This window comes from Falco punctatus (genome assembly GCF_963210335.1).
Source record: "Falco punctatus genome assembly, chromosome: 1".
NCBI lineage: Eukaryota > Metazoa > Chordata > Aves > Falconiformes > Falconidae > Falco > Falco punctatus.
In genome coordinates this window covers 107,737,747-107,746,250 of record NC_137580.1, presented here as the reverse complement: position 1 = coordinate 107,746,250, position 8,504 = coordinate 107,737,747, and the positions used below count along the sequence as shown (strand labels likewise).

Here is an 8,504-nt window from a genome sequence, read left to right as displayed (position 1 = left end):
CGCTTGCCGCTCCTCTGCTTCCCTCCATTGCCCCATGTGCTGCCATGTGCTCCCAAAAACCAGGGCACTTGTGTCTTTCCATCCTTCCCGGTCCCGCTGCCCCAGCCCTGGCTGCGGGAGGTGATGCGGGGGGGCGGGTCCTGGGGGGTCCCGGGCTCCTTCCAGGCGGGAGGAGGGAGGGGGGCGGGGCTGAAAGTCTTTTGCCACCCCAACCTGCAGCTCCTTAATGAGGTTTGATAATTAGGTTAATAAGCCCGGCGCTGCAGCCGGGAGGGGCTGTAATTGGCTTCAGCGGGGCGGCGGGTGCGCGGCCGGGAGCCGGGCTGGGGCCGCAGGGTGAGGGCGGGACCCCCGGGGGAGCCCCCCAGCCGCGGCGCTGGGCGCTGTAGGCGCTCCCGGGCGCCGCCAGGGGGCGCCGCGGCGCGGCCCTGCCCTCTCCCCCCTCCCCGGCGGGGCCGCGCGTGCGCGGGGCGGGGCGGCGGGGCCGTTGGCGGGCAGCGCGCGTGCGCGGGAGCGGCTGGCGCAGCCACCACGGCGAGAGCGGGCGGCGGCGGCGGCGAGCGGCGGGGCCGGCACGGGCACAGCGGCGGCGGCGCCATGAGGCCCGGGCAGGGGCACCGAGAGTAAGTGCGGCCGGCAGGGCTGACGGGCGGCCGGCGCCTCGGCAGGCCGGCGGGACCGCCGCGGCCCGCCCCCCCCCACCCCCCCATTGTCCTTCCCGGGTGTCCCCTCCCTCCATCCTCTGAGGCGGCGTGAGGTATCGCCGCTGTCGCGACTCTCCCCTTGTCGCGACAGCGCCTCGGGGCCGCTGGCGGGAGGCGGCCCCGGCCCGCCCGCCTCCCCGGGGGCCGCCTTCCCTCAGCCCGGAGCTCCCCGGCGCGTCCTTGTGAGGGGACGGGGGGAGCGGCCCGCCTAGGCCCCCCGCACCCCGGCCCCTCGCAGCCGGCCTCCATCGCCACTGCACGGCGGGAATCGCGATAGCACGGCAGCCGTCGCGACAGTGAAGTGCCTTCAGGAAACGGCGGCGGGGCGGGGGGGGGGGGATTGCGGTTGCAATGTGTGCAAATCCTTTGTGTAATCCTTCCCCCAGCCAAGTGCTTTTGCAAGAGGTATCGTTAACAAATTGTTCGTCGTTTTTATTTCCTACCAACGATTTTTTCGAGCGTCTTAACGCAAGCGTGAAGGCAGCTGCGGAGCTTGACTTGTCTGTTTTCAGCCCGCTCGTGCAAGCAAAGTCCTTAAAGGCTTTGGCCGTGCCGCATACCAGCTTCCCAGAGCAGCACCTGCGAGGGCTCGTGGACGCCTCTCATCCTCCTCTTGGCATCGCCTCCCAGCGCTAGGTACAAGTTTTAGGCTAAATTGCAGATGCCAGTCACTTAGTTCCGTGAGAATTCATTGTACTCGCTTCTTGCTGTGGGCCTTCATCCCATCGAACATCACAAGAAAACCTAAGCTTACGTGGAAAACTTTTTGCGACGGTACTTTCAGCTCTTTAGTGTGCAAACCCCGTTCTTTGTTGCGCCGGTAGCTGCAGGAGAGCACGCTCTCAGTAGATGAGGTTGGGTTCCCGAGTGATGTCATTTGTGCTGGAGCAATGGTGATGACTTTGTGATTTAATAAATCCTACTGGATGTGTCGGGCTTCGTGATTTTGTGTGTACGCTGTAGAAACTTCATCTGATTCAGCAGCCGGCTGAGAAAATTCTGTGATCGGTGCTACGTAGGCAGTAAGGGAGTATAGTGATGATAGCTGCTTTTTCCTTTCAGTGCTTGTATTACTGATCAGGTCTTTTTTCAGCTAAAGAATCTGAACTTGTTAGCGGCCATTCGTTTAAGTAAATACCCAAAACAGTGGGGAGAGATGTCGTTGAAGTATATTACAGATAATAAAGGTGGAGAGAGCAGGCTCACGCAGCCAGCAGCCTGGGGAGTGGAGGATGCAGGGAGAGTGTTCAGGTGGGTCTGCTGTTCTGTAAAGCCAGTCCAGAGGGTCTGAAAACTCTGGAGGGGAAAAAGCAGCAACAGAAAGCGAGCAGTGGCAAATTAACTGACCAGTAATTCTCAGTTAGGGGAAGCTTTGAGTCAAAAGCAAGTAATCATCAGAACAAACAGAGGGTGAGATGTGTAGTAAAGACTGAGCTTTTAGGAGAAGATACTTCCACAAAAGAAAGGCTATTTATTTTTTAAATGATGCATAGTGAAGTTGGGTAGAATTTCTGAGGTGAAGAAATCAGAGACTGACCCTTCTCTGGGGGAGTCGCGGGTTGAGCTGGAGCTAGAAGATGTGCTGATGAATAGGCTCTAATTTACAAGCATCGCTTCAGATATTTTCAATATTTCTCAACTATTTTAAGAAGCCATATTGAGTTCAAGCCCAACCAGCCTGGCGGTCTAGAGAGAGAAAGGATGCGTATCGCTGGGACAAGAATTAAGCAAAAATAGATAAATCTGACATAATGGATGACAAGGGAAAGATGATTGCTGAAAGATGTTGGCATGCTCTCTGTTCCTTCATGCTTGGCATCTATTTTGTTGTGTTATATGGCTTTTGAAGTGTAAAAAAAAGAGAAGGAAAAGATCTCATTTTGTGCTGAGATAAAAGAAAAGGCAGGTGCTTAAATTCTGTTGAGGATCAGCTTTGATACTGACATTAAGTAGTGACCTTACTTGCGGTTACCCTTCTGTCATTTTGTAAACTTCTCAATTGAATAAATAGTGTGCTTAGCAACAAATAAATACCATTTAATGAGATGGTATTTTTGATCCCCCTTCCACTTCACATTGCAAATAGATTCACACTTTTATCTGCTTGAGCACAGCCTGGGGTGCTATTTCTGTTAATAACATTAAAAAATATGTTGGAGAATGTCCACGTAGTACTGTTTTTATCTCCAAGTGTAAAATTAAGGAACCCTTGTGTTCTCTGTAACTTGGATATTTGCCTTAAGTCTTATTTGTATTTGTTTCAAGTTGGCCTCTGATAGATGAGCTTTTATATATGTTTGCTTCTGGGAACTGTTAGCAGATCAAGAGGTGAGGATTTTTATCGAGGACTGAAGTATCTGTATTTCCCAGAAATGCAGGCTACTGTGCGATATACAGGAGACTTAACTTATATCCTTACCCGCACTCGCTGAAAATGCCTGGTTGTGGAATAGCAACTTTTATAGGTGTTTCTGCTCTACTGCAATACTTTTCCTTTTTTTTTCCCATCTTGGCTTGTCCATTTTTCTTTATTATTCTCCAGTTTTGATCTCAACTCATTACTGGCCAGCATACAGAAGTGGGGAGAGGAGGAGGTAGAGGTGGTTACCCTGACTGCCCCCACCCCAAAGCATCCATTGCCGAAACATTTTGTATCCTGTATGTTGCTGGCTTGCTCATCTTCAGCGAGGTGGTAGTGAGGATAGTTACTGATTTATGAAGATGGGAGATGAAGTAATGTCCATTCTGTATTTCTCTAAAGCTCAGTGACTTCCAGGGCTCTGGGATTTATGGAATTACTAAATACACCACCAAGAACATAGCCACAACCTGGCTTGCTTGATTTATTTAACAGATGATCAGAACTTTTAAATAATTGCTTTAAGAACATGTAGTTCACTGGAGTACTACACCCAGCAATTGAGTAACAGGTCCCACTGTCGTGTTGTAGGCTGTAGCTGGGGCATGCTGACTCCTCTAAGGCTTCTTTATGGGGTAAGATGCTCCTGAAGGTAAAGGTTTCACAGTTTTCTGCATCTGTAATGGGGTGTATCACCCCACCATTTTCAATTTTCAGCATTTTAAACGTTTTCAAACTAGGAAGTTAAGTGAATAAATTTGTATTCCTTGTGTGGTATGCCATATTCCCATTTTTCCATTGTATTTTGTGACTCGTATTAAAACCTTAATCATAACGGTCTTTGACCAATTTTTCTTTTAATTGCAGATCGTTAGTTTGAATATGAATGTTGAAATGAGTTTCTCACTCTAGTCATCTTTTTTCTTTCTAAAAAAATTTGCTTTCCAAATACTGATTCAGCTACTGGGGAACAGAGCTCCTGAAAAGGCTTTCTGCTGACTGGCATCCAGAAAAGTTGTTTTTAACTTTGGCCAGAGATGTTTTCCCAATGGATTGTATTCCTCAAAAGCTAAGCTTATTATCTGGAATAGGCATAGCTTAGCCTTGGTCTTGCCTACACCTGGAGCTGACAGAGGCTGGTGTGTTCATTGGCTGCTGGTTTCCGTGTTTTTAGTAATTTGATTTAAGTGGGTACTTAAAACAGCAACGGTGACTGTGGCCCATAGCTGATCTGGCTTCATAGACTCTGTAGAACTCTCTTCCTTAATTTGGTACATTCTGTCTGGGTGTCTCTTCATGCCTCCCCACTCATTTTGTATTTGGTATGTTGTTGCTATAATTATTCTCCCGATGTGCTGAGGAATTATGCATAGTTTACATATTCCTATTGCTTAACTTGTTAATACTGTGTTTGAAGATTAGTCCAAGTTGCCAGGGTTCATGAAGAAAACGGTGATAATTCTGTTATTGGAATAATTTCACAAGAATGTAGTTTGGCTTCAGTCTGGCTTCAGTATGGAATAGCAGGGGTGTAGTACTTGGGGTGTGCTGGGGTGAAAACTGAGAGAGATTTTCAATGTAGGTTTTCAAGTCCCATGCAGCGACTCTGGTCTGCTGGATGGTGGTGTGCTTGGAATGCATGGAGTAGGTGAGTTAAATGGGTTATTGATGTATTTAGAGATAACTGAACGGCTCCAGACTTTTAAATAGATGCATTGATGGGTGTATTATAGGGAAATGTATTAGAAAACAGGTTTTCTGTAAATGCCATGCACCTGAGACAAACCTTTAAGTAAAATTCTGTTGAATTAGGTGACAGATCCTGCTTCCAGTGGGAGTGGGCTCTCTAGCATCTTCGGTGTGCAATGAGTGAGAAGGGTTTTTTAATTTCGTACTATGTATGTAATAATGTGATGCAGAAAAGGTGAAGCATGAAAGTGAAGCTATTTTTAGTATTTTAAAGAAACAGTCAAAAAATGATCTACCAAGTGATACGTTGCTGACGTCTGTAGTACAGCCAACCCAATTAAGGTGCCATATATTGTTTCCAGCTGGATTCTGATTGTTTCTAATTTGGGAACCACGTGAGAGCGAATGGAAATAGGTGAAACGACATGCTTTGAAATTCAGAGTGGATCTAGTATCCGGTTGTTTTCTGTAATTCCACTTCTCCTACTTGGGCAGTCTCCCTGTCCTGCACTTCGCAGCTAAGATGGTAGCCACCCGCAGCCTTCCCAGGTGATTTTTTCCTATATGGTGGGTGTGGAATTACTGGCAGAGAAAAATTATTTGCTACTATACGGAGAGCGGAGGGCAGTGGAAGAGAAAAGAAAATTGTGCATGTTTTTGATCGGTAAAATTTGCGTCAGTCAGTGTTCGGTGCTGTGGATTTTATTTCTTCCTCCCTGACCTCAGCATATCCTTTGCTGTATCCTGCTATCGCTCTTGCCTGCATGTTGTTGAACTTTGAGCGTGTGTTTTAGAGGGCTTGCGTATCGTGGTCCTGCCCTTTCCTGTGGCTGTTGCCTTGCCACTCATTTTGTTCCTCTCTGTAGGCAGATTCTGCATGCAGAACGCTTCGAAAAATGTCGTACAATTACTGTCTTGAACCAATACCGTGTGTGTGTGTATATATATAGTATAAATTCTGTTGGATGGAAATAGCATTGTATGAGCCTTTTAAAAAAGAATTATGCAGATGCTCCCACTCTCTAAAGTAAACTTCCTCCCCTGCTAATCTTTTTTTAAATCTGGAATGGAAAAAGCATACATTTTTAACATCTGGAAAGGGGAGCCCTTCATGCCTACTGTATTCTTCTATCCAGCATTGCTTTTCATTCATCCTTCTATTCTGGCACTGGTTTTCTTCATTTTTTGCCTTCTGAGCTAGAGGAATGTCGCGTGCTTTGGCTTCATTGTGGACAGGGAAGGTGAGGTATTTGCTTGCCTTTCTCTTCCAGCTCATCAGTCTATTCTGATTCCGGGCTGGTTTTTGACTTCAGCTACAGAAAAGCCCTCAGCTTTTGCCTGGGATGGGTAATGTGTTCCTACAGCTGGTAATTCATGCATCCTTTGACTTTAAATTGTTCGTAACTATGCTGAGCATTTGTGAATGAGTGTGGAGGAAGATCAATGCGAGAAGAGGCCAGGGGAAAACAGCTCTTTTTCCTGGTCACACCATTGCCTGATTTTTTTAGTTTTCCCGTCTGTGAACTCTTCAGTGTTTAAATTTAGAAATGGCTTGTTTTGGAACAAGTCACTTTTAAGATTGTTTCCAGAAGATTTGTGTGTAATTTAATCCCATTCATGTTTGCTGCTCTGATCTGTGTTTAGCCTGTTCTGTGAGACTTCAGGTTGCTCTTTCTCCCTGTACCTCTCCCAGTATTTTCTAGAAATTTGGAGTTTTTTCCAGTCAAAACTGCAACAGCGTTTATGAAGCCTCTCATACCTTTTCTATCCCCTGTTTCTGTTAATTGACAAGTGGTATTTTTAGAGTTGTTATTTTGTTAAAATAGCCTGAGTATTTTTAAAAAATGTAACTTCAGTTTCTCTGAAGCATCTCATTAGTGATTATTATTTAAATACTCTAGAAATGGAATGCATGTACTTAAAAAAAAGGGGGGGGGGGAAAATGAATTAGCCTAAATAATATATTTAATATTTCTGATGTATATTCTCTCACATTTACTATCTTTTCCAGCACAGCTTAGTTTAATATTTCAAGGCATCTTCTACTTGCCAGATTATCAATGAGTGGAGTTGCCAGCGAAGAACCACAAAAAGGCTTCTTAAAATGTGACAGTACAACATGACATTTCAACCACTTGAATTTAAGTTGAGGCAGGAAAGAATTAAGATTTTACATACTTCCATCTAGTGAGCATGAGGGAAATTGCATCCCCGGTTAAAATCCCAGCCATTCTCCTAGCGGTTCCAGTTGGGCAAGTATCATCTCATCCATTGGTCTTTGTTAAGCAGTTACTGCTGATAAACTGTGTAGCATCACAGGGCTGACAGATTTTTGCTCTCAAGTATTTATGTGGCAGCAGCTTTGCGGTGTCCATAAAATGGCGACGCACAAAGTTTTAAGAAAAATCACCTTTCACCGTGTGGCGTTCGTACTCTCCTTCAGTGTGTTCTGCTCTATTTACTTGTCATTCTGTGCTAGAATTTCAGCTGCTTGATTTATGAATTGCTGCTGCTGAAATAAAATTAAAGTGACTGTTCAGTTATTTAAGAGCCAATTAAATCTGATTTTATTCTGATGTAACATTTCCAATGAAAGTTCATAAAACGCAGCCTGTGTATGAAAGTTAGATCTAAAAATGTTTAGTCTTTATTTTTTATAATCTGTGGTTTAGATGGCTTGACTTGCCAACTGAAATCCATTGCAATCTCACAGCAGTGAGTTCTGATGTTACTCTACATATGAAAATAAAATGGTTTTGGATCTTTTCAGTGATCCTATAAGAGCCTGTAGCTGCTGGTTGGAGAATGTATTCAACCAGGATAACCAGATTTCTCTTGTTGGCAATGCTTTTGGAGAAGCAATTTATTTACTAGACTTTGGTGACTTTCAAAGGTAGAAACAATGGGTCTTTGAGGACCAACATGCTCAATGATTTGTCCTGACTGTACTGTCCTGAGGGACAAGCATTTATATTAGTTGAACTTCCAGTATCAGAATGTGCTAATTACTGTGAGGTCTCCCGCTCACAGGGGATGCTCAGGACGAGATGCTTTGAGAAACGCAGCCCCAGAACCTTGAGCAGTTAGAGCAGAAGTGACGGAGATGTGCCGTTTGTCGCGTGGGGTCAGGGAGCCCAGTTTGCTCTTACAGATCTGGTGGGGCATGGACATGTCAAAAAGCTAACAGTACCAGAACATACCTCCTGTGTTTTGTTAACAATAAACACAGCAAGTGGAGAATGAGCAGGTACTTTTCATTATAGGTGGTAATTAAAATGTATCTCTTGATGGTGGCATTTCTTATTAGGGGAAATGGCAATGCCAATCCCAGTTTTATTTTGACAATGTTACACACTCCATGTGTTATGGCTTCTATGGGCTGGGAGGGTGCTGGCTGAGACTGTTTCGATATTAAGGGTCTGGCTTGCCTTATTTTTTATTTAAAAATAAATCATATTGATGCGGATATAATTTTATTTCTAACTAGACAAGCCTGCACTAGCCAGCTCTCAGGTTTGTGGCGTCTGTCTCCGACAAGATCATAGATATGGAGAAAATGATTTATTTTAGTTTCCAACACTTAGATAAAACTCTGGTTTTGTGCAGATGGCGCTGAAAGGATAATGCATAGCTCAGACAAATTTGTGTAAAGCACTGTATATCTGAACCAAAATTCAAATCTTCAGTATGTCAGCAATACTGAGTTTTATACTACTATCGTAGTAGCCTGGAGTTTTGGGGGCATATAGGAT

General features: G+C 45.2%; 1 protein-coding gene across 4 annotated transcripts in view; it reads left to right on the top strand.

Annotated features, from left to right (window-relative positions):
• Positions 1-466: 466 nt before the first annotated feature.
• FAM222B (family with sequence similarity 222 member B) overlaps positions 467-8,504 on the top strand; it is a 37,548-nt gene continuing 29,510 nt past the window's right edge. For 2 of the 4 annotated variants that reach the window (XM_080377313.1, XM_080377312.1), the window contains exon 1: positions 693-1,340. The gene's annotated coding sequence lies outside the window, so the exon portion shown is untranslated. Of the gene's footprint in view, positions 624-692; positions 1,341-8,504 lie in introns of those variants that run through there. The other 2 variants (XM_080377317.1, XM_080377311.1) reach the window with 2 other exon arrangements.